Below are 26668 nucleotides of genomic sequence, written 5' to 3' on the forward strand. Positions count from 1 at the left end.
TACCCGATGATCATGTAGCTGATTCACACCCAGGGGGGTGGGTGGAGACCAGCATACATGTTAACAAAGAAGCTAAGTATCCCGTATTTCATTTTATCAGTTATTCAAAATAACAAACATAAAATAAATAAGTACCTGGTAAGGAAGTCGACTTGAACTATTACTCTGCCTTTTTTAAGTACGTCTTCCTTACTGAGCCTAGCGGTCCTCTTAGGATGCTGAACGACTCCTAGGTGCTGAAGTATAAAGGGCTGCAACCCATACTAAAGGACCTCATCACAACCTCTAACCTAGGCGCTACTCAAGAAAGAATTTGACCACCCGCCAAATCAACCAGGATGCGGAAGGCTTCTTAGCCGACCGTACAACCCAAAGAACAACAATAAAAAGTATTCAAGAGAAAGGTTAAAAAGGTTATGGGATTATGGGAATGTAGTGGCTGAGCCCCTCACCTACTACTGCACTCGCTGCTACGAATGGTCCCAGGGTGTAGCAGTTCTCGTAAAGAGACTGGACATCTTTGAGATAGAATGATGCGAACACTGACTTGCTTCTCCAATAGGTTGCATCCATAACACTCTGCAGAGAACGGTTCTGTTTGAAGGCCACTGAAGTAGCCACAGCTCTCACTTCATGTGTCCTTACCTTCAGCAAAGCAAGGTCTTCTTCCTTCAGATGAGAATGTGCTTCTCTAATCAGAAGCCTGATGTAGTAAGAAACTGCGTTCTTAGACATCGGTAGAGAAGGCTTCTTGATAGCACACCATAAAGCTTCTGATTGTCCTCGTAATGGCTTTGACCTTCTTAAATAGTACCTAAGAGCTCTAACTGGGCAAAGTACTCTCTCTAGTTCGTTCCCCACCAAGTTGGACAGGCTTGGGATCTCGAACGACTTAGGCCAAGGACGGGAAGGAAGCTCGTTTTTAGCCAAAAAACCGAGCTGCAAGGAACATGTAGCCGTTTCAGATGTGAAACCTATGTTCCTGCTGAAGGCGTGGATCTCACTTACTCTTTTAGCTGTTGCTAAGCACACGAGGAAAAGAGTTTTTAATGTGAGGTCCTTAAAAGAGGCTGATTGGAGCGGTTCAAATCTTGATGACATTAGGAACCTTAAAACCACGTCTAGATTCCAGCCTGGAGTGGACAACCGACGTTCCTTTGAGGTCTCAAAAGACCTAAGGAGGTCCTGTAGATCTTTGTTGGTGGAAAGATCCAAGCCTCTGTGGCGGAAAACCGCTGCCAACATACTTCTGTAACCCTTGATCGTAGGAGCTGATAGGGATCTTACGTTCCTTAGATGTAACAGGAAGTCAGCAATCTGGGTTACAGTGGTACTGGTTGAGGAAACTGCATTGGCCTTGCACCAGCTTCGGAAGACTTCCCATTTAGACTGATAGACTCTGAGAGTGGATGTCCTCCTTGCTCTGGCAATCGCTCTGGCTGCCTCCTTCGAAAAGCCTCTAGCTCTTGAGAGTCTTTCGATAGTCTGAAGGCAGTCAGACGAAGAGCGTGGAGGTTTGGGTGTACCTTCTTTACGTGAGGTTGACGCAGAAGGTCCACTCTTAGAGGAAGAGTCCTGGGAACGTCGACTAGCCATTGCAGTACCTCGGTGAACCATTCTCTCGCGGGCCAGAGGGGAGCAACCAACGTCAGCCGTGTCCCTTTGTGAGAGGCGAACTTCTGAAGTACCCTGTTGACAATCTTGAACGGCGGGAACGCATACAGGTCGAGATGGGACCAATCCAGCAGAAAGGCATCCACGTGAACTGCTGCTGGGTCTGGAATCGGAGAACAATACAACGGGAGCCTCTTGGTCATCGAGGTAGCGAATAGATCTATGGTTGGCTGACCCCACAGGGCCCATAGTCTGCTGCAAACATTCTTGTGAAGGGTCCACTCTGTGGGGATGACCTGACCCTTCCGGCTGAGGCGATCTGCCATGACATTCATATCGGCCTGAATGAACCTCGTTACCAGCGTGAGCTTTCGATCTTTTGACCAAATGAGGAGGTCCCTTGCGATCTCGAACAACTTCCTCGAATGAGTCCCTCCCTGCTTGGAGATGTAAGCCAAGGCTGTGGTGTTGTCGGAGTTCACCTCCACCACCTTGTTTAGCTGGAGGGACTTGAAGTTTATCAAGGCCAGATGAACCGCCAACAACTCCTTGCAATTGATGTGAAGTGTCCTTTGCTCCTGATTCCATGTGCCCGAGCATTCCTGTCCGTCCAGTGTCGCACCCCAGCCCGTGTCCGATGCGTCCGAGAAGAGACGGTGGTCGGGGGTCTGAACAGCCAATGGTAGACCTTCCTTGAGAAGAATGCTGTTCTTCCACCACGTAAGAGTAGACCTCATCTCTTCGGAAACAGGAACTGAGACCGTCTCTAGCGTCATGTCCTTTATCCAGTGAGCAGCTAGATGATACTGAAGGGGGCGGAGGTGGAGTCTCCCTAACTCGATGAACAGGGCCAGCGATGAAAGTGTCCCTGTTAGACTCATCCACTGCCTGACTGAGCATCGGTTCCTTCTCAGCATGCTCTGGATGCATTCTAGGGCTTGATTGATCCTTGGGGCCGACGGAAAAGCCCGAAAAGCTCGACTCTGAATCTCCATACCCAGGTAGACAATGGTCTGGGATGGGACGAGCTGGGACTTCTCTAAATTGACCAGGAGGCCTAGTTCCTTGGTCAGATCCATAGTCCATCTGAGATTCTCCAGACAGCGACGACTTGTGGGAGCTCTTAAAAGCCAGTCGTCTAAATAGAGGGAGGCTCTGATGTCTGCCAAGTGAAGGAATTTCGCAATATTCCTCATCAGTCTGGTAAACACAAGAGGTGCCGTGCTTAGGCCAAAGCACAGGGCTTGGAACTGGTACACAACCTTTCCAAAGACGAATCTTAGGAAAGGTTGGGAGTCTGGATGGATGGGGACGTGAAAGTACGCGTCTTTCAGGTCTAACGAGACCATCCAGTCCTCCTGCCTGACCTCTGCTAGGACCGACTTCGTCGTCTCCATCGTGAACGTCTGCTTGGTGACAAAAGCATTGAGAGCACTGACGTCCAGCACCGGTCTCCAACCTCCTGTCTTCTTGGCTACCAGGAAGAGACGGTTGTAAAAGCCCGGGGATTGATGATCCCGGACTATGACCACCGCTTCCTTTAGTAGCAAGAGCGACACCTCTTGTTGCAACGCTAGCCTCTTGTCCTTCTCCTTGTAGTTGGGAGAGAGGTTGATGGGAGACGTAGCTAGAGGGGGACTGCGGCAGAACGGAATTCTGTATCCCTCCCTTAGCCACTTCACAGACTGAGCGTCTGCACCTCTGCTCTCCCAAGCTTGCCAGAAGGTCTTGAGTCTGGCTCCTACTGCTGTCTGGAGAGGAAGGCAGTCAAAACTTGCCTTTTGCGGACTTGGAACCCTTCTTGGATTTGCCACGGTGACTGTCTGCACGGGTACCTCCTCTGCTGGAGGCTCTGCCACGAAAGGGCGGGATGAACCTAGAAGCAGGTGTGTCAACTGCTGCAGGGCGGAAGGGTCTAGGCACGGAAGGTAAGGTTTTAGCCTTACGTGCAGAAGATGCCATAAGATCATGAGTATCCTTCTGGATAAGTGAGGCAGCCATCCCCTTAATCAGCTCCTCCGGAAACAGACACTTGGAGAGAGGAGCAAACAACAACTCTGACTTCTGGCAAGGAGTGATACCAGCTGATAAGAAGGAGCAAAGATGTTCTCTCTTCTTAAGGACTCCTGAAACATACGAAGCCGCAAGTTCACCAGACCCATCCCGAATTGCTTTGTCCATGCTAGACATGATCAGCATGGCCGAGTCCTTATCTGAAGGGGAAGTCTTCCTGCTTAAGGCTCCCAAACACCAATCGAGGAAGTTGAAAATCTCGAAGGCACGAAAGACTCCCTTCAACAGATGATCTAAATCGGAAAAGGACCAGCAGATCTTCGAACGTCTCATAGCCAACCTGCGGGGAGAGTCAACCAGACTTGAGAAGTCGGCCTGGGCAGAGGCAGGAACCCCCAAGCCGGGTTCCTCTCCCGTGGCATACCAGACGCTCGACTTAGAAGCAAGCTTGGGAGGCGGAAAGACGAAAGAAGTCCTTCCCAGTTGCTTCTTGGACTGCAACCAGTCCCCCATAACCCTCAAAGCTCTCTTAGATGATCTGGCGAGAACAAGCTTGGTGAAGGCAGGCGCAGCAGACTGCATGCCCAGAGCAAACTCGGAGGGAGGAGAACGAGGGGTTGCAGACACAAACTGCTCAGGATACAAGTCCCTGAACAAGGCAAGGACTTTACGAAAGTCTAAGGAGGGAGGCGTAGACTTGGGCCCTTCAAAATCAGAGTGAGGCTCATCCAGATGTGCAGCTTCATCATCCGATACACCATCATCCGAAAGCTGAGTTGTAAGTGGCAAAGGCAGAGCAGAAAGCTGAACGGCTGAATCCGGCAGTACGGGTGCATGCGTACCTGCGGATCCAACATCATGCCGCTGCTGGTCGGTCTGCGAGCTGGCAACAACAAAAGCAGAGGGCTGGTGTGTGGGAGGGGCTGCGGTGGGTTGAGGAGCATGCGGTATGGTATGCAGAGCATGCTGTAAGGTATGCGGCACATGCTGCATGGTATGCGGAGCATGCTGTAAGGTATGCAGAGCATGCTGCATGGGCTGAGGAGAATGCCGCATAGTGCTGGAACCCGGCAACTCCTGATGCGGCAGCTCACGCATGTTAGCAGATGGTGCAGCAAGAACATGCGTCTGGCAGGGTGGACTGCGCATCGGTGGTGGAGCTCTCACAGGTGGAGTGTGGGAGCAGGCAGCCGCAGTATCTGCTGAGCGCACAACCTCGGCGGGTTGTAGGTTAACAGGAGCAGTGATAACCTTCTCAGTATGATACTCCTGCATGAATGCAGCAAGCTGAGACTGCATAGTCTGCAGCATGGACCACTTAGGGTCTACTGTGGTTGGAGCAACAACAGACGGAGCAGTAGCCTGTTGAGGGACCACTCTACCTCTCTTGGGAGGTGTGCAGTCATCAGATGACTGCGGCGAGTCCGAACTGACCCAGTGGCTACACCTGGGGCGTTGGACTCGCTCGGAAGGGACCTTACGTTTGAGCGGTCGTGAGACCTTGGTCCACCGTTTCCTCCTGGAAACTTCTTCCACAGACGAGGAATGTAAGGGCTCATTCGTCTGTATGTGGATGGGACGATCCTTAACAGATACGTCCGCAACCACTGAGGATACATCCGTGCGCCGATCAAGGCCTGCCGAACCCTTTGGTCCTTCGACATTGCTTCTCCCCTGGGCTTGGGAGCTTGCAAGAGGTCCCGGACTGGGAGGACGACTGGCACGCACAGATGTACCCTCATGCGCAACACTGACACTGACACTTTGCACATCACTAGCACTAACACTTCCCACTGCACTTTTCGCTTTCAGCTCTCTGACATCTGCCAAGAGCTGATTACGGTCATTAGCCAATGACTCCACTTTGTCACCGAGAGCCTGAATGGCACGCAACATATCCGCCATACCAGGCTGAGCACTCGTAGCAGGTTCGGGAGTCACCACCACAGGGGAAGGAAAAGGTTGAGGGGCATGGGGAGAGGAAAAATCCACAGAGCGAGAAGAACTCCTCCTATTTCTCTCCTTCTCTAACCTATGTGCATATCTAAGGAATTCGTTAAAATCGAATTCCGAAAGCCCAGCACATTCCCCACATCGATCTTCCAATTGACAGGATTTACCCCTACAATTGGAACATACGGTGTGAGGATCTATAGAGGCCTTCGGAAGACGCCTAGTACAAGTCCTAACGCTACACTGCCTGTACTTAGGTACTTGAGACTGGTCAGACATCTTGAATTTAGAAGTAGTCAAGGGGGGATTCCAAAATCTAGCAAAGTTCGTTACCAATTAATCTAAATTAATTCCAAAAGCTTGCTAAGCTAATGAGAAAGCTTCCTGAATAGCGAAGGCTAAAACTTTAGAGCAAATACATCACCAAATCGTGAACAAAAACTCCAAAATCAACAGCGTATCCAAGTAGGTCTTGCCGGCGGCACGACAGAGGAAAAATTGAGTTCTTGTTGACAAGAAGTACTTGAGTACCTACTCACAGATGGCGCTGTTGTGTACACCCCCACCTGGATAGCGATCGCTGGCGTATCCCGACCGTATATTTCTGTCGGGCAACGGAGTTGACAGCTACATGATCATCGGGTAAGATTAATATTGAAAAAGTTCCTTTAATTTAGAATTTAAAACATTTAAGCTAAGAAAGAATGAACAAAACGTCAGAATCGATTTACTCTTACTGCAAAGTGAAACCGTGATACACTCTCTCTCTCTATCGTAACGATAGAGCGCATGTTGAACGTCCTGAACGTCAACAACTGCGTAGTCTAAAAAACTAAACGTTAGTTCATCTTTGAAAACAGTACGAAGACTATCAAAGAAATTCTTTCATAAAACATTAAATTTAAAAAGTTTTAAATTCTTTAAAGGCTAAATACGATATAACGGGCTCAACGTTGATTAACTTCGGTTCCAAGTTAGGACCGCCTACTATCAGGAAAGGTCGCATATAAACAAAACATAAAAATGTTATTTTCATTAGTAAAATAAATTTTTGAATATACTTACCCGATGATCATGTAGCTGTCAACTCTGTTGCCCGACAGAAATCTACGGTCGGGATACGCCAGCGATCGCTATACAGGTGGGGGTGTACACAACAGCGCCATCTGTGAGCAGGTACTCAAGTACTTCTTGTCAACAAGAACTCAATTTTCTCCTCGGTCCACTGGTTCTCTATGGGGAGGAAGGGCGGGTCCTTAAATTCATGATCATCGGGTAAGTATATTCAAAAATTTATTTTACTAATGAAAATAACATTTTTCAACATTAATCTTACCCGATGATCATGTAGCTGATTCACACCCAGGGTGGTGGGTGGAGACCAGCATACATGTTAACAAAGAAGCTAAGTATCCCGTATCTTATTTTAGCCGTTATTCAAAATAACAAACATAAAATAAATAAGTACCTGGTAAGGAAGTCGACTTAAACCATTACTCTGCCTTTCTAAGTACGTCTTCCTTACTGAGCCTAGCGATCCTCTTAGGATGCTAAGCGACTCCTAGGTGCTGAAGTATTAAGGGCTGCAACCCATACTAAAGGACCTCATCACAACCTCTAATCTAGGCGCTTCTCAAGAAAGAATTTGACCACCCGCCAAATCAACCAGGATGCGGAAGGCTTCTTAGCCTTCCGGACAACCCAGAAATATTTCAAGAGAAAGATTAAAAAGGTTCTGGAATTAGGGAATTGTAGTGGTGGAGCCCCCACCACTACTGCACTCGTTGCTACGAATGGTCCCAGAGTGTAGCAGTTCTCGTAAAGAGACTGGACATTCTTAAGATAAAAGACGCGAACACTGATTAGCTTTTCCAAAAGGTTGCGTCGAAAATATTTTGCAGAGATCTATTTTATTAAAAGGTCACGGAAGTTGTGATAGCTCTAACTTCGTGTGTCCTTACCTTCAGCCAAGCTTGGTCTTCCTCATTCAGAAGGGAATGAGCTTCTCGTATTTAACAGTCTGAAAATAATAGGATAAAGAATTCTCTGACATAGGCAAAGATGAATTCTTAACTGAACACCATAAAGCTTCAGACGGGCCTCATAAAGGTTTTTAAAAAAGAACTTAAGAGCTCTAAGGACATAATACTCTTTCTAGTTCCTTTCCAACCATATCGATAAGTTTGGAAAAACGAACGATATTGGTCAAGGCCGAGAAGGCAGCTCGTGTTTGGCTAGAAAACCAAGATGTAGAACATGTAGCCGTTTCGGATGAAAATCCGATGTTCTTGCTGAAGGCATGAATCTCACTGACTCTTTTAGCTGGTAAAGCATATCAGGAAAAGAGTCTTAAAGGTGAGATCTTTCAGGGAGGCTGATTGAAGTGGTTCGAACCTGTCTAACATAAGGAATCTTAGAACCACGTCTAAATTCCAACCAGGTGTAACCAAACGACGCTCCTTCGTGGTCTCAAAAGACTTAAGGAGGTCCTGTAGATCTTTATTGTTAAAAAGATCTAAGCCTCTGTGACGGAAGACTGATGCCAACAAGCTTCTGTAACCCTTGAAAGTGGGAGCTGAAAGAGATCGCTCTTTTCTCAGATATAAGAGGAAGTCAGCTATTTGAGTTACAGAGGTACTGGTCGAGGATACGGATACTGACTTGCACCAGTTTAGGAAGATTCCCCACTTCGATTGGTAGACTCTAAGGGTGGATGTTCTCCTTGCTCTAACAATCGCTCTGGTTGCCTCCTTCGAAAAACCTCTAGATCTCGAGAGTCTTTCGATACTTTGAAGGCAGTGAGACGAAGAGCGTGGAGGCCTTGGAGTACCTTCTTACGCGTGGCAGACGTAGCAGGTCCACCCTTAGGGGAAGAGTTCTGGGAACGTCTACTAGCCATCGAAGTACCTCGGTAAGTTATTCTCTCGCGGGCCAGAGGGAAGCAACTAGTGTCAACTTTGTCCCAACGTGAGAGGCGAACTTCTGCAGTACCTTGTTGACAAACTAGAACGGAGGGAATGCATATAGATCTAGATGAGACTAATCTAGTAGAAAGGCATCTAAAAGAACCACTGCTGGGTCTGTTGAGAGCCTCTTGGACATCGAGGTTGCGAAGAGATCCATGGTTGGATGGCCCCAAGTGACCCAAAGTCTCTTGCATACATCTCTGTGGAGGGTCCAATATGTTGGAATTATTGTCCCTTCCTACTGAGACAAACTGCTAAGACATTCAAGTTGCCTTGGAAGAAATTTGTTACTAGTGAAAAGTCAAGACCTGTTGAACAGGAGAGGAGGTCACTAGCGAACTCGCACCATGTCAGAGAGTAGGTCCCTCCTTGCTAGGAGATGAACATCAAAGCAGGGAGTTGTCCGTGTTGACCTCCATTACTTTGTCTTGAAGGAGAGACCTGAAGCTTTTCCAGGTCAGACTTACTGCCAGAAGCTTCTTGCAGTTAAAATGCATTGTCCTTTGACGCGAGTTCCATAATCCCGAGCATTCCCTACCGCCTAAGGTCGCACCCCAGCCTACGTCCGATGCGTCTGAGAAGAGAACGTGGTTGGGAGTCTGAACAGTCAGGGGAAGACCCTATAAAAGGTTGATAAAGTCCTTTCCTCAGGTTAGACCAGACTTATCTTCCGGAAACCGGGATCGAGACCGCTTGTAGCGTCTTGTCCTTTTCCAGTGAAGAGCTAGATGAAACCGAAGAGGACGGAGGTGTAGTCTTCCAAGTGACACCAAATGCACCACGGATGACAGTGTCCTAACCAGACTCATCCACAGCCTGACAGGGCCGTATTCCTTCTTCAGCATCTTCTGGATGGATAGCAGGGCTGGGGATTGATCCTCTCGTTCAGCCATGTCCTCATCAGAGGGTTCCTCATCCGAAACTGATGAGGAAACGGCAACGGAGTGGGCAACGTCTGACTCGCTGAATCCGGTCGCACTGGTGGATGCGTGACGGAGCCGGACACAAGATCATGGTACTGCTGCACAGTCTGTGAACTGTCAACCATGGGGAAGCGAGGAAGTACAGCGACAACCCGAAACTGTCTAGACTGTCTGGGTAGTACAGACAACTCCTTATCGGGTTGCTGAGGTTGCCGCACTGCGTCACAACAAGTCACCTCTGCTGGTTGTTGAACGTCTTCCCAGTGACACACTGACTCCGTGAAAAAATCCTCTATCAAGGACTAAGCTTGGACTGCATGTCTTGCAACAAAGCCCAAGGTCTATGGGAGCAGGTGTGGCAACAGACGGGGTTAGCGACTGAAGCGGAACCATTTACCCTCCCTGGAAGCATGTTATGCTTAAATAAAAGTCCATAGGAGGCTAAGCAGCTTAAGGCTCCTCTCCAAATGACAGAGTCCTCAAGGGAATATCAGAAGGAGGGAGAACAGCACTTTCTCAACTACAGGAACCATATCCGAGAAAAGCTAGGTTCTCTCAGTGAGGGTTTCACTGGTGCAAAGGCAGCAGACCAGAAGGCAACGTATGAAACTGCTTGACAGTCTGTGAACTGTCAAAAACTGAACTGTCAACCACAACAGGAGCGTGAGGACATACAGCACTGGTGTATAAGTAGCAGACCAGAAGGCAACGTCATGTAACTGTATGACAGTTTGTGAGTTGGCAACAACCAAAGTTGTGTGGGGAAGCCTCAACTCCTGACTGACTAGTTTGCTGCTGGCGAGTGGCGGTAACCACAGTGTGCTGCGGAGGCTGACACACCGTGTCAAAACACGGCAGCTTGTGGTAGCTCACGCACGGCAACGGAGTGCTCTGTGTGTGGGAGTCATCATACATCTGGCAGGGTTGACTTGTGCATGGGTGGAGGAGCTCTCACAACAAGAGTGTGAGAGCAGGAAGCCATGCCGGGCGCACAACCATGGGAGGTGTAGGCCCACGGGTGCATCGTCAACCTTCTCCGCAGTCGGAGTGTGGGAGCTGGCAACAACAAAAGCAGTGTGCTGGAGCATGGGAGGGGCTGCGGTGGGTTGAGGAGCATGCGGTATGGTATGCGGAGCATGCTGTAAGGTATGCGGCTCATGCTGCATGGTATGCGGAGCATGCTGTAAGGTATGCAGAGCATGCTGCATGGTATGCGGAGCATGCTGTAAGGTATGCAGAGCATGCTGCATGGGCTGCGGAGAATGCCGCATAGTGCTGGAACCCGGCAGCTCTACAGAACCTTCCCACTGCTGATGCGGTAGCTCACGCATGTTAGCAGATGGTGCAGCAAGAACATGCGTCTGGCAGGGTGGACTGCGCATCGATGGTGGATCGCTCACAGGTGGAGGGTGGGAGCAGGCAGCCACAGTATCTGCTGAGCGCACAACCTCGGCGGGTTGTAGGTTAACAGGATGGTTGGATGGCCCCATGCATTGTCAACCTTCCAGCATGATACTCCTGCATGAAGGAGCAAGCTGAGACTGTATAGTCTGCAGCATGGACCACTAGGGTCTATGAAAGACAACAACAAACGGAGCTACTGTCCGTTGTGACTGAGGGTCTAAAACCGCTGGTGTGGCAACAGACGGAGTTACTGCCTGTTGCGGTACCACCTTGCCTCTCTTGGGAGGTGTGCAGTTGTCGTACTGCAGCAAGTCCGAACTGACCCAGTGGCTACACCTAGGCCATTGGACTTGCGCGGAAGGGACCGACTTGCACTTAAAAGCTGCAAGATTTGGTCCATGGTTTCTGAGAGAAACCTCTTCCGCAGACGAGGAATAAATGGGCTCTCTCGTCTTTGTGTGGGTGGGGTGATCACGTCGGCAACGTGTGTAGATACACCCGAAACCACGGAGGGAAACGTCTGTTCGTTGATCAAGGCCTGTGGAACCCATAAGTCCTTCGACATTACTTCTCCCCTGGGCTTGGGAGCTTGTAAGAGGTATCGAACTAGGTGAACAACTGGCACGAACAGACGAACCCTCGAACGCAACACAGTAACACTTTGCGCATATCACTTTATCACTTTTGATTTTCTGTTTGCACTTATTTCACTGAACTCGAAACTTTGAGTGGTTTGTACCTGAAACACGCAATCCTATCCTTCATTAAAAGGTAGTAATTGCGAAAACAGTATTACAATGTAACAGAAAAACATAATGAAAGATAAAGAATTCAGTGGCTGGAAAAGAGACTAAACACTAGATCAAATAAACTACGTTTAAAATCTCTCACCGCAAAAAGCCTGGGAACAAGAATAAAACTCTAGAAACGTTTTACCTTCTTCCCCTATAGCGACTAGGGAGAAGAGCAAAAAAACGAGAACAACGTTACCCGCTTGAACGAAACGTTTATCCTCCTCTCTCTCCCTCCGTCTCTATCTCTCTCTCTCTCTCTCTTGACTTAGAACCTGAGAGATGAGCCCAATTATATATATCGTTAAAACATATTATTTGTTAAAGGAAAAAAACTGAAAGGTTTCCCAAATAAAAATTTCCTTTATTAGAATTAAAACCATTTAAGCTAAGAAAGAATGAACGAAACGCTAGAATCGGTTTACTCTTACTGCAACGTGAAACCGTGAAATACTCTCTCTCTATCGTAACGATAGAGCGCAAGTTGAACGTTCTGAACGTCAACAACTGCGGAGACTAAACAAAACGTTAGTTCAACTTTGAAAACAGTACGAGACTATCAAAGAAATTCTTTCAAAAACATTAAAATTAAAATAGCATAAATTCTTAACAGGAAAAACGATATGACGGGCTCAATGTTAATTAACTTCGGTTCCAAGTAAGGACCGCCTACTATTAGGAAAGGTCGCATATAAACAAACATAAAAATTAATTTTTATATGTTTATAATAAATGGAAGTTAAACGAAGAGGCCTATAAATGGCGGAGAGATATAAAATAAATCTATAACTTTGTTAAGCAAAATTACCAAAAACCTAAACACACTTCCGTCTAAGGGAAGGGTGGGTATAAAAAGTGAAAGAGAGTCTATACTCTCTTCGACACCAACACTTCCGTCTAAGGGAAGGGTCGGCCATTTAAAAGTGAAAGAGAGTCCATACTCTCTTCGTCACCATAATTAAATCAAATTAATTCCAAAAGCTTGCTAAGCTAATGATAAAGCTTCCTGAATAGCGAAGGCTAAACTCTAGAGCAAATACATCACCAAATCGTGAACAATAACTCCAGAATCAACAGCGTATCCAAGTAGGTCTAGCTGGTGGCACGACAGAGGAAAAATTGAGTTCTTGTTGACAAGAAGTACTTGAGTACCTGCTCACAGATGGCGCTGTTGTGTACACCCCCACCTGTATAGCGATCGCTGGCGTATCCCGACCGTAGATTTCTGTCGGGCAACAGAGTTGACAGCTACATGATCATCGGGTAAGATTAATGTTGAAAAATTTATTTTTATATGTTTATAATAAATGGAAAGTTAATCGAAGAGGCCTAATAAAGGCGGAGAGATATAAAATATATAGATCTATAACAAAATTACTAAAAACCTAAACACACTTCCGTCTAAGGGAAGGGTCGGCCATTTAAAAGTGAAAGAGAGTCCATACTCTCTTTGTCACCATAAATAAATCTATCCAAAACGAGTTCAAGTTTTGAGATGAAGATAAAACACCTGCATAGCGAAAGCTCAAAACTAGAATAGTGTACTTCACCAAATAGTTGTGAAAACAAATCCAGTTAGTAACAGCGAATTAGTAGGTCTTGCCGGTAGCCCGACAGAGAGAAAATTGGTTCTGTGTTTACATTGAGTACTGAGTACCTGCTCGACAGATGGCGCTGTTGATGTACACCCCCTACCTGCGTAGCGATCGCTGGCGTATTTTGAACGTAGAGTTTTCTGTCGAGCAACAGAGTTGCAGCTTATATAATCACCGGCTAAGTTTAATATTGAAAAATACTTTAATACAACTCAAATTGTAATAAAATTGTAATGGGGCCTACTTCACACCAGACAGTCAATCAATGTTTACACTGTTAAAAAGTCTAACAGCTGTTCCAACTTTGCTAAAGTCATACTCATATTAAAATCAATGGTTTGTATTATGTGTAGGACCAAATAAGGTAATCATACGCATTATTTTTTTCAAAGCTGAATTCCGTAGTTGTATTTTTACGGATGCATTTCAAAAGGAGCAAAATAAAGAAACACAATCCAGATGAGGAGTTGAGGTTGCCCAATAGCAGAAATTTCTAGTTTACTATAAACATTACAAATTTTTTTTAAGTAATTTGTACTTTCCTAACTATACAAACATAAGCCTACCTAGAATAGATAACAGCGAAGCTAGAACATGGCAGTTAAAACTTATAACGAGGTGTAAATAACCTACAGGTAGTTACCTATCAGTACCTGGGAAGCAGCAGCCACCTGCTGGCTCACTGACTACTCACTTAGATGGCAGCCGGGACTTTCAAGGGGGTTGGTGTTGGCAGGAACATTTGAATAAAGGACTCAAGTTTACATAATTACAAAAAAACAAATTCAAAAACTTGTGATTTATTCCTACACAAATGCAAACCCTCATTCTTTATCTAAGAGACTCATCTTTAAGTGAGAGGAAAACCCTGTTCCAACTAGCAGGAAACTTAACCCAGGAACTCGATATTCGTGCATCTGGGATGCAGATGAGTAAAGGTTCCATAAACCTCAGGCATCAGAGGAACATTTCCAGTGGTTATCATGGTCCCTGCCTTTAAAAGCTGTACTCAAGTTAGAACCTCTGTGTTGTAGGCCTGTTAAAGCAATGGATTTGCTCCTTGTATACCATATTACAGATTACTTGGTTTGCCCAATTACTTCCCACTCCCCCCTTATAACTACAAGCTGAGTGAGCTTATCTGACTAACAGATCAAGGCCAGCTAGCGAGGTTTGCCAAACCCAGAAAGAGACTGCGTTCTTCGAGAGCTTCTCCTTCGTTCTTCCTAGGCTAACGAAGAGATGCAGAAGGTAAGGTCTAACTGACCTAGTCCGCTTGAGATAGCACCTCAGTGCTCTCACAGGGCATACTAAGAGCTGATCAGGATCATCAGTTACTTCCCTAAGGCTCGTAATCTGGAAGGTAAAAATGATATTTTAATTATAAAATAAATTTTTGAATATACTTACCCGGTGAATATATAATAGCTGCAACTCTGAGGCTCGACAGACAACATACTTAAAAAACTCGCGAGCGATCGCTATGCAGGTTGCGGGTGTGCCCACCAGCGCCAACTGTCGGCCAGATACCACTCTCGGATGTAAACAAAACCTTCAATTCTTCTCGTCCCACTGCGTCTCTATTGGGGAGGAAGGGAGGGTCGTTTAATTTATATATTCACCGGGTAAGTATATTCAAAAATTTATTTTAAAATTAAAATATCATTTTTAAATATTTAACTTAGCCGGTGAATATATAATAGCTGATTCACACCCAAGGAGGTGAGTAGAGACCAGAGTTAAATATGTTTACATCGTATAAGCTAAGAGTTTTTTCATTTTGACAGTTATCAATATAACAAAACCAAAATAAATAGGTACCTGGTAAGGAAGTCGACTTAGACGATTACTCTGCCTAGTAAGTACGTCTTCCTTACGGAGCCCAGCGATCCTCTTAGGATGCTGACAGACTCCCAGGAGCTGAAGTATCAAGGGCTGCTACCCATACAACAGGACCTCATCAAATCCCTAATCTGGGCGCTCTCAAGAAATGACTTTGACCACCCGCCAAATCAACCAGGATGCGAAAGGCTTCTTAGCCTTCCGGACAACCCATAAAAACAACATTAAAAAACATTTCAAGAGACAGATTAAAAGGATATGGAATTAGGGAATTGTAGTGGTTGAGCCCTCACCCACTACTGCACTCGCTGCTACGAATGGTCCCAGTGTGTAGCAGTTCTCGTAAAGAGTCTGGACATCTTTCAAGTAAAATGACGCGAACACTGACTTGCTTCTCCAATAGGTTGCGTCCATGATACTTTGCAGAGATCTATTTTGCTTAAAGGCCACGGAAGTTGCTACAGCTCTAACCTCGTGTGTCTTAACCTTAAGCAAAGATCGGTCTTCCTCACTCAAGTGTGAATGAGCTTCTCGTATTAACAATCTGATAAAATATGACAAAGCATTCTTTGACATAGGTAAGGATGGTTTCTTAACCGAACACCATAACGCTTCAGATTTGCCTCGTAAAGGTTTAGTACGAGCTAAGTAGAACTTAAGAGCTCTAACAGGGCATAATACTCTTTCTAGTTCATTGCCTACGATCTCCGATAAGCTAGGAATATCGAAAGATTTAGGCCAAGGACGAGAAGGCAGCTCATTCTTGGCTAGGAAACCAAGCTGCAGAGAACAAGTAGCTTTTTCTGACGAAAACCCGATGTTCTTGCTGAAGGCATGAAGCTCACTGACTCTTTTAGCCGAGGCCAAGCATACCAGGAAAAGAGTCTTAAGAGTGAGATCTTTCAGGGAGGCTGAATGTAAAGGCTCAAACCTGTCTGACATGAGGAATCTTAGGACCACGTCTAAATTCCACCCAGGTGTAGCCAAACGACGTTCCTTAGAGGTCTCAAAAGACTTAAGGAGGTCTTGCAGATCTTTATTGTTGGAAAGATCTAAGCCTCTATGCCGGAAGACCGAGGCCAACAAGCTTCTGTAGCCCTTGATCGTAGGAGCTGAAAGGGAGCGAACTTTTCTCAGGTATAAGAGAAAATCAGCTATTTGGGCTACAGAGGTACTGGACGAGGATACGGAAACTGACTTGCACCAGTCTCGGAAGACTTCCCACTTCGATTGGTAAACTCTAATGGTAGAAGCTCTCCTCGCTCTAGCAATCGCACTGGCTGCCTCCTTCGAAAAGCCTCTAGCTCTCGAGAGTCTTTCGATAGTCTGAAGGCAGTCAGACGAAGAGCGTGGAGGCTTTGGTGTACCTTCTTTACGTGAGGCTGACGTAAAAGGTCTACTCTTAGAGGAAGACTTCTGGGAAAGTCTACCAGCCATCGAAGTACCTCGGTGAACCATTCTCTCGCGGGCCAGAGGGGAGCAACTAACGTCAACCTTGTCCCTTCGTGAGAGGCGAATTTCTGCAGTACCTTGTTGACAATCTTGAATGGTGGGAATGCGTAAAGATCTAGGTGTGACCAATCTAGGAGAAAGGCATCTATATGTATTGCTGCTGGGTCTGGGACTGGAGAGCAATAGATTGGAAGCCTCTTGGTCAGCGAGGTTGCAAAGAGATCTATGGTGGGTTGGCCCCAAGCGCCCAAAGTCTCTTGCACACATCCTTGTGGAGGGTCCATTCGGTTGGAATTACTTGCCCTTTCCGACTGAGACAATCTGCTAGGACGTTCAAGTCGCCCTGGATGAACCTCGTAACTAGGGAGATGCCTCGATCTTTTGACCAGATGAGCAGGTCCCTCGCGATCTCGTACAGAGTCAGTGAGTGGGTACCTCCCTGTTTGGAAATGTACGCCAAGGCCGTGGTGTTGTCCGAGTTGACTTCCACCACCTTGCCTCGAAGGAGATTCTCGAAGCTTATCAAGGCCAGATGAACCGCCAAAAGCTCCTTGCAGTTGATATGCATGCTCCTCTGACTCGAGTTCCACAGACCTGAGCATTCCCGACCGTCCAGTGTCGCGCCCCAGCCCAAGTCCGATGCGTCTGAGAAGAGAACGTGGTTGGGTTTCAGAACTGCTAGGGGAAGACCCTCTCGTAGACTGATATTGTCTTTCCACCAAGTCAGACAAGTCTTTATCTTTTCGGAAATCGGGATCGAGACCGCCTCTAGCGTCTTGTCCTTTTTCCAGTGAAAAGCTAGATGGAATTGTAGAGGTCGGAGGTGTAGCCTTCCTAGCGAGACAAATTGCTCCAGGGATGATAGCGTTCCTACCAGACTCATCCAATTCCTGACTGAGCAACGTTCTTTCTTCAACATCTTCTGGATGACGAGCAGGGCTTGATCTATTCTGGGGGCCGACGGAAAAACCCGAAAAACTGGACTGTGAATCTCCATCCCTAAATACAGAATAGTTTGGGATGGGATCAGTTGGGACTTTTCCAAGTTGACTAGGAGTCCCAATTCCTTGGTCAGATCTAGAGTCCAATTGAGATCCTTCAGACAGCGATGACTGGAAGAGGCTCTGAGAAGCCAGTCGTCCAAATAAAGGGAGGCTCGGATGTCCGATAAGTGGAGGAATTTTGCCACATTCCTCATAAGCCTCGTAAACACGAGAGGAGCCGTGCTTAGGCCAAAGCACAGGGCCCGAAACTGGTACACCACATCGTCGAAGACGAATCTCAGAAAAGGTTGGGAGTCTGAGTGAATGGGGATGTGGAAGTAAGCGTCTCTTAGGTCGAGAGAGACCATCCAGTCTCCCTTTCTGACCGCTGCTAAGACTGACTTTGTGGTCTCCATGGTGAATTTCGTCTTTGTGACAAAGACATTCAGAGCACTGACGTCTAGCACCGGTCTCCAACCTCCTGTCTTCTTTGATACTAGGAAGAGACGGTTGTAAAACCCCGGTGATTGAAGGTCCGAGACTTTGACCACCGCTCCCTTCTGTAGTAAAAGAGACACTTCCAGTTTCAGGGCTTGTCTCTTTGCTTCCTCTCGGTACCTGGGAGAGAGATCGATGGGGGACGTCGCTAGAGGAGGTCTGCGTACAAAAGGGATTTTGTACCCCTCTCTGAGCAACCTCACAGATTGTTGATCTGCGCCTCTCTTCTCCCAGGCTTGCCAGAAGTTCTTGAGTCTGGCACCTACTGCTGTCTGAAGTTGCGGGCAGTCAGACTCTGCCCCGCGAGGACTTGGATCCTTTCTTCTTTCCTCTCTTCCCTTCGGCACGAGCACCTCCCCTGCTGGGGGCTCTGCCACGAAAGGGCGGAATAAACCTGGACGCTGGAGTGTCTATCCTAGGTCTAGCAGACAAGGCAGGCAAAGGGGGAGCTTTGCGAGCCGAGGACGCAACTAAATCGTGGGTGTCCTTCTGCACTAAAGACAAGGCAATTTCCTTAACTAAGACTTCAGGAAACAAGCACTTAGACAAGGGCGCAAAGAGTAGCTCAGATCTTTGGCATGGCGTCACTCCTGCTGAAAGAAAAAAGCACAGGGACTCTCGTTTCTTTAGGACTCCGGACGTGAAAGAAGCGGCAAGCTCGTTGGATCCATCGCGGACGGCCTTGTCCATGCAGGACATAATGAGTAAGGAAACATCCCTATCGGCAGATGAGATTTTCCTACTCAGGGCTCCCAAACACCAGTCCAGGAAGTTAAAAACTTCAAACGCCCTAAAGATGCCTTTAAGAAGGTGGTCCAGGTCCGAGGATGACCAACTAGTCTTCGCACGTCTCATGGCAAGGCGGCGGGGAGAGTCTACAAGACTTGAGAAGTCGCCCTGGGCAGAGGCAGGAACTCCCAAGCCGAGAACTTCTCCCGTGGCATACCAGACGCTCGATCTAGACGAGAGCTTAGATGGGGGGAAGGCAAAGGCCGTCTTCCCTAAACTCCTCTTGGTTTCTAACCAATCGCCTAACAGCCGTAAAGCTCTCTTGGTGGCTGCCTCCTATGAGCGAGAGAGAACGAGTTTCGTAAAGGCTGGCATGGCAGCAGGAACGCCTAAAACGAACTCAGACGGCGGCGAACGAGGAGCCACAGAGATAAAGTGTTAAGGGAACAACTCTTTAAACACAAGCATGACTTTTCTAAAGTCCATAGATGGTGGAACTGCTTTAGGCTCATCTAATTCTGAAGGCTGATCCTCAGGCTGTGGTTCAGCAACGTCCTCATCTGACAGTTCCTCATCTGATAACTGATGAGAAAACGGCAAAGGGGTAGGCAACGTTTGACTCGCAGCGTCCGGCCGCACTGGTGCATACGTGACGGAGCAGGACGCAGCGTCCTGGAACTGCTGAACAGTCTGGGAACTGTCAACAACAACAGGTGCGCGGGGACGCACAGCGTCCACCCGAGACTGTTTAGACCGTCTGGGTTGTGCAGTCAACACCATACTGGGTTGCGGAGGTTGACGCACCGCGTCAAAACAAGTCAACTTTGATGGTTGGTGACCGTCCTGAACGTCACCAGTCGCATCAGTGAGTTGCCTAACGTCAACGTGCGGCTGGAAATCCACACGGGATCGCATCGGGGGAGGTACAACCCCAACTGGTTGACGCGAGAAAGCTACATCAACGTCAACAGGACGCACAACAGAACGCTTGGATGGCTGACGGCCAGTAGGTTCAACGGAAACCTTCTCTGCGTTGAAGTCCTCCATAAGGGACGCAAGCTTAGACTGCATGTCTTGCAGTAACACCCATTTAAGGTCTACGGAAGCGGGTGCGGTAACAGACGGGGTTAGCGACTGAGACGGCACAACTTTGCCTCTCTTAGGCGGCGAGCCGTCATCAGATGACGGCAACGGGTCCGAACTGTCCCAGTGGCTACATCCGGGACGTTGGACTTGTCCTGAAGGGACCGACTTGCGTTTTAAAGGTCTAGAGACCTGGGTCCAAGGTTTCTTACGTGAAACGCCTTCGGACGACGAGGTAAAAATGGGCTCTCTCGTCTTAAGATACGCCTGATACCAAAGAGGGAACGTCTGTTCGCTGATCAAGGCCTCTCAAACCCATAAGTCGTACGACATTGCTTCTCCCCTGGGCTTGGGAGCTTGCAAGAGGTCCCGGACTAGGTGGACGACAGGCACGAACAGACGAACCCTCGGTCGCAACACTGTTCACAACACTTTGCGTAACACTAGGCACTTTCCCACTTTCCGCCGTGGCACTTTGGCACTTGAGTTCCTTCACGTCTGCCATGAGTTGGTTACGGTCACTTGCTAAAGCCTCAACTCTCTCCCCCAAGGCATGGATAGCACGCATCATGTCTTGCATAGACGGTTCCTGAGTGCTAGGAGGGGGGTTAGGAACAACCACTACAGGGGAAGGATTAGGTTCAGGGGCATGTGGAGAGGAAAAATCTACGGACCTAGAAGAACTTCTCCTTACCCTATCTCTCTCTAGTCTGCGTGTATATTTATCAAATTCGATCCAATCGAATTCCGAAAGGCCCACGCATTCCTCACACCGATCTCCCAATTGGCAGGTTTTACCCCGACAATTGGAACAAACAGTGTGAGGGTCGAGAGAAGCCTTTGGAAGACGCCTATTACAGTCCCTAGCATTACACTTTCGAAACTTAGGAACTTGAGAAGGGTCAGCCATTTTGAATTAGTCAAAGGAAAATTCCAAAAAACGATCTAAGTCATCAACAAATAATCCGATTCAAAAAAGAGTTCAAGGGTTTATTTTGAAGAAAAACACCTGTACTGCGAAAGCTCAAACCAAATTAAAGTACTTCACCAAACATGATGGGAAAACTCCAGGTTCTACAGCGAGTAAAAGTACGTCTTGTCGCCAACGTCGACAGAGAAGAATTGAAGGTTTTGTTTACATCAGAGAGTGGTATCTGGCCGACAGTTGGCGCTGGTGGGCACACCCGCAACCTGCATAGCGATCGCTCGCGAGTTTTTTAAGTATGTTGTCTGTCGAGCCGCAGAGTTGCAGCTATTATATATTCACCGGCTAAGTTAAATATTTAAAAACATGGAATCAGGCAATGAAGGATTTTGTGATTTCACTATGAATTCAGGAACAAAGGGGAGCAAGACCTGCCTCTACCCTCTTGAAAGGGTAATGCTGAAGGACAGACCCGGAGCTAACTGACTCGCTTAGCCGAAGCTAAGAAGAGCAGGGGAAGATCCCTATGCGAGTCTTACCTCGACAATTCGTAAGGTACCTCTTCAAAGAATGCAAGACTTTCACCAAGTACCACGGTGGCGGCATCACAACTGCTCTTATCCTATGAAAAAGAAATATCTACTCCCTTCAGTCTAAAGACTTGGCTCAAGGCCAAGTGATTGCCTTTTACAGCAGGAATGGAGCTAGAGTTTCTTCTTCCAGAGGCATTACAAAAAATCTGCTATCAATGGAACAGATTCTACGAGAGGAGAGATCCCCCTCTCACAACAACAAACACAAAAGATAGCCCATTTAACCTGGTTGACAGTTGTCGAAGTTTGTGGGGGTATCCAGACATCTGTTGCACAGTCTCTTGTGAAAAAGTGGATAGCCTCTCCGAGAGAGAAGATGCTGGATAAACTCCATACGTGAAGTTGAAGCAACTTCACTACCCCCTAAAAAAATCCTGACATAAGGCTGTTGTAACAGGTCAGGGAGAGGTGGAAGCTCTCTAGGGGTTTTTGAAAGGAGGAACAAAATATCGAGGTACCACTCCATCTGAAGCCATTTCAGAGCTATGAGTCATGAGCAGGTTCGGAGTTGTTCGTACCTGGTTCAGAACTCTTCTTAACAGATAGAACAGCAGAAAAGCATACACATCGAGGCCATCCCAAGGGTGTTGGAATGCATCCTTGAATGCTGCCTCTGGGTCTAAAACTGCTGAGCAATAAACTGCCAGGGCTGTCACAAAGAGGTCTAATGTCAGAGAACACACAAAGTCAAGAGCTCCTTTCCTACTTGAGGACACAAAGACTATTCTGCCCCAACTATTTGTGTCCTCCTGTTCAGCTTGTTCACAACTGCAGTCTCCTTGTCCGGGATGAAACAGGCCGAAAGCGTTATCAAGTTGGTCTCTACCCAATCAAGTGTCCTTACTGCTAGAAGACATGGCTGCTGGGATATAGTACTTCCTTGTTTGTTTATGTAGGACACTACAATATTATCGCTCACCAACACCACCGAGTGTCCTTTGAGAAGAGGGTGAAACTGTTGCAGCTGCTTTCAGCTCTGGCGTGTTGATAGGTTCCAGAAGTCATGAGTTGGTCAAGGTGAGCCCCCATTCTTTCTTTGATGCATCTGTGAAGAGAAGGAATGCCAATGGGAACGTTGTAAGAGGGCATCCCTTTAGAGGCTTCTCTCTTCCAACCATCAACAAAAATCCATTGTGGATTCTTTAGCTAGGCATACTGGGAAGAGTGGATTGTCTAGGTGTTGGGACAATGATAATTTTAGCTCCCACTGCAGGGATCAAAGCCAGAATCTGCCTCCTGGCACCAGTCGTTCCAACCACATCAGGTGGGTGAGGAGTTTCTGGCACTGATGTGCTAGCAGTAGTAGCCGACGCTGGAAAGAGCGAGATATTGTCTCATACCAGGAAAACTCTCAAATGCACCATGTCGATATTCATTGCCAGATACACTAATGTAGTCTATTCGTATTAATTAGGACAGACTTTTCTTGATTTATCTAGACCCCCCGATCTTGACACAACAAGAGAACCCTGTCTCTGAAGATGAGCTCTTCTACAACTCTGCTAATATTAGCAAATCATCCAGATATAAGAGGAGGCGGATCCCGTTGGCATGCGTCCAAGAGGAAACTAGTCTCAATATCCTCGTGAAGACTTGTGGTGCCATAGACAGGCCGAAGCATAGAATCTGAAAATAGGCCTCTTTAAATCCAGGGTGACCATTAAGTCCCAGGGCCTGATTGCTTACCTGATCGTGGCCGCGGTCTCCATCATGAATGGACACGGCAAACAGTGAGGATGAAGGAGACCGCCTACGAGAGGACGGTCGTGGATCCTCCTCAGAAGAGGAAGGATCACACAAAGGTTGGTAATCATGCTCTGAAGACCAACAGTGCTCACAAGGAGGAGACCTCCTGGAAAGGAGTTGCTAAAGGGGAAGAATAAAGATCTGATAGGAACAGCTCTTACACTGACCTCTGCTTGAGTCTGGGTGTTGACTGAAAACTTCTGAGCAGGAACAAAAGGGGGCATAGCCAGCAGCAATGGCTTTCTGAAGTCTCTCCTTTGACGAGACGGCGACAACAACAGGGAACCGTGAATACACTAGGAGGGCCACAGCATACATAGGGTATCAGCTAGCTGAAAGAAAAGAAGCTCACCTAAGCAGGAGGAAATGACAATCCCCTTGCCCTGGGGCTAAAGAGCCATTCTTGTTTGAATGGCCCCAGAGGAAGCCAACAGAGAAGAGTCAAATGGAAGAATTCCGAGGGTAGAAAAAGCTGCCTGGGCCTTCTTCGACTTTGAGGATGACCCCGAAGGTAAAGATTCCCTCTTAGGCTTCATCTTCCTCTACCAACCAAACTTTTCCCACTGGGAGGATGGCCACTCCCTACATTCATCACAAGGCAATGCCTGGGAACACACGTCATCATAGGGCAAGGCCTGGGAACACACATCCTCGCAGGACCGGCATAACCAATGAAGATCCACATCTAAGTTGCTCATGAAAGTGCCGCAGGTTTTCAGCAGTACGCCTGGCTATGTTCACATAACAGATGGCATGATGAAAGAAATAAACACTCCACAAAAACATGCTGAAAATAAAGAAAGAAACTTTCATTAGAAAATATTCCAAAAAGTTCCAGCAAGTGATAACATGTGCACTTACAGTACTGAAGTCAGAAATCTAAGTAGAGTGAGTACATGTAAGTACCGATAGGTAAATACCCGTCGGTTGTTCACACCTTGTTATAAGTTTTAACTGATGTGCTCCAACTTTTCTGTTATCTATTCTCCTACCTAGGTAAAGAACGATGGTTAGTATTTGCATAGGAACAAATAGTACTTGCCAAAAATAAAGGAAGAATAGATTTACAGTATGTTAACATTGCATTTCAATTGAGAGAATATAGTTTATTGATATTTAGCAAATCATTGAATATTAAAGCACAAATAAAACAGCAAATTATTGTGATTCATTCCAGAGAAAGAGAAATCTGATATGCAACAAAATCATCCTTCTCTAAAAAACAATGCCATCTATTTTTATGGAATTATACAAATACCTGTACATAAATTCTAACAGAAGCTGAATTAAACTGTGTACTGTAAAGCAAATTGTAAAAGGGCAAACACCTGCATGTCACACTGATGCAGTTTTTAATTAACACGCCAAACAATTATGCTGATAATGATACGACGCAACTAATTATGATTGAGGAAAAATGAAAACTTTTTGACATATCCCTTGAGTTACTGTAAACAACTGATGATTCTTGTGAATACCAAATGATAATAAGTTAAATGGCACCAACATTTAACTTACTTGCATAAACTATCACACTACAGGTTACTGTATGTGATTCGATTCAATATTGTTATAAAAATTTAAGAATTTTTCAAGTGGTCAAAAGGGTGCATTATTAATGATAGACTCATCATCATCATCTCCTCTTACGCCGACGCAAAGGGCCTCGGTTAGATTTTGCCAGGCATCTCTATCTTGAGCTTTTAAATCAATAATTTTCCATTTATCATCTCTTACCTCACGTTTCATAGTCCCCAGCCATGTAGGCGTGGGTCTTCCAACTCTTCTAGTGCCTTGTTGGCCTAGGTGATAAAACTATGAAGCTAAAATTCAAACTAAAGGACCGAAAATTCAACTGTCTAAATGTGATATTACATATAAGGGGATATGACCCAGTCCCAAGATATAGAACAAAATGATAATCTTCACTATCACCAGCCCCTGTCCTACGTTAGATAAGCATGGCCCTCCGAGCACTACACTATGGTTCCCACAGCAAACTTTAAAACTATTTTCCTAAACATGTAGCCCTTAATAATTGGCAAAAGCAGAAGAGTATAAAATAAGTTTAAAATAAATGGCGTTTGGTAAAAGCTGAGATCCCTATTTAATTTCCTTGATTATCTATTTCTAAAATCTTGTTACCAGATTCTAATAGATGACGATAAGGTTCCCCCCATCAGGCTCCTGTGAATCATCTTAAACTAACAGAGATAAGATGGCCAGGAATGAACATTCTCTTTATCTATTCATGAGTAGAGCAAAATAGGAATAGATTTTATTTTTCACTAACTTTACGGGAAGGGGATGAGGGTATAACTGATTGCTCTTTTGTCTCGAACATCTTTAGAGACACATTTGTCTTGTGCTTCAATTTGTGACTGTGCTGAGATAAATTATTAGAAAAATTTACTGTCTCGGTATTAAATAACTTTGTGTACATTTTGCAAATAATATTTACACAAGCAATTTCTTTATATGTTATATATTCATTCATAAGTGCCAAGAGAAAATTATTGTACTTTGAAGTATCTGTGCATGACAGCAATACACAGGCTATGAAATAACCTGTTCATAATTCAAAACATTTACAATAGTGTAAAATAAAGCAAAACCAAATAGCTTTGGCAGTAAAATATTCTTTTGCGAGTGCATCCAGCCAAATCACTAGAAGATTATAATTACCCAGTTCTATATTCCTTCAATAAGTACCCTTCAAAGTACAGTGTGCATTTAAAGAAAAAAGGTAGAATTCAACATTATATAACGTACAGGAAAACAAGTTGGAACCCTTTTCAATACAATAGTATACTGCGTGATCTTGAAACACATCACTTGAAATAGAATTATTTAAGTTACAGTATTTCAGTATTAGAACTTTTATAAGCACATATTACAATGTAAATTTGTTTTTATAAATAACCCTACGAGGAGTACCTGTACTAATGCAGTGTTCAAGGACCTATGTACTGTACATTCTTTGGATTACCTTTAATTATGAAAAGAAACAGGAAGTCGAAAATGTTGTTTTTGCAAATCATTAACATTTTTAACAAAACTGAAAACCCATTTTTAACAAGTTAGGACAACTGAAAAACCTTACGTATGACAGAGTTGGATCCAGAGAAAGAGTTAGAAATTAATGAAGATACTGTAAAATGTATTCATATTAATGGGATAAAAAAAAGAAGACTAAAAAAGAAGCCTAAAAAAGGCCGATATTAAAAACATTAAAAAAGCAGACAGAGGAACTCATCACTACAAACTGATGAATATCTCACCATGACTTAAAGCATATCATTAAATGTACAATAACAGTAATTAGACACTATCACCTAAGAACTTATCATGCATAGTTATATAGTCAAATAAGGATTCATTAAAAAACATTTGATCATAAATTCATAATGAAAGACATACAGTATATGAATGTGAGTATCATATAAGAGCTTCCAGTAAGAAGTAATCAAGCTGGCCAGCATTATGATTGCAAATAAAATATTAAAACAATTTTCATTTCAATGAACTGTCTAAAACTAATTGTACATTATCTTAAAA

General features: G+C 45.7%; 1 protein-coding gene across 3 annotated transcripts in view; it reads right to left on the minus strand.

Moving 5' to 3' along the window:
• Positions 1-26668, minus strand: part of LOC137655833 (catenin alpha-like) — a 486208-nt gene that overhangs the window by 261138 nt on the left and 198402 nt on the right. The window lies entirely within an intron of this gene.

This window comes from Palaemon carinicauda, chromosome 16, assembly GCF_036898095.1.
Source record: "Palaemon carinicauda isolate YSFRI2023 chromosome 16, ASM3689809v2, whole genome shotgun sequence".
In the NCBI taxonomy this organism is placed as follows: domain Eukaryota; kingdom Metazoa; phylum Arthropoda; class Malacostraca; order Decapoda; family Palaemonidae; genus Palaemon; species Palaemon carinicauda.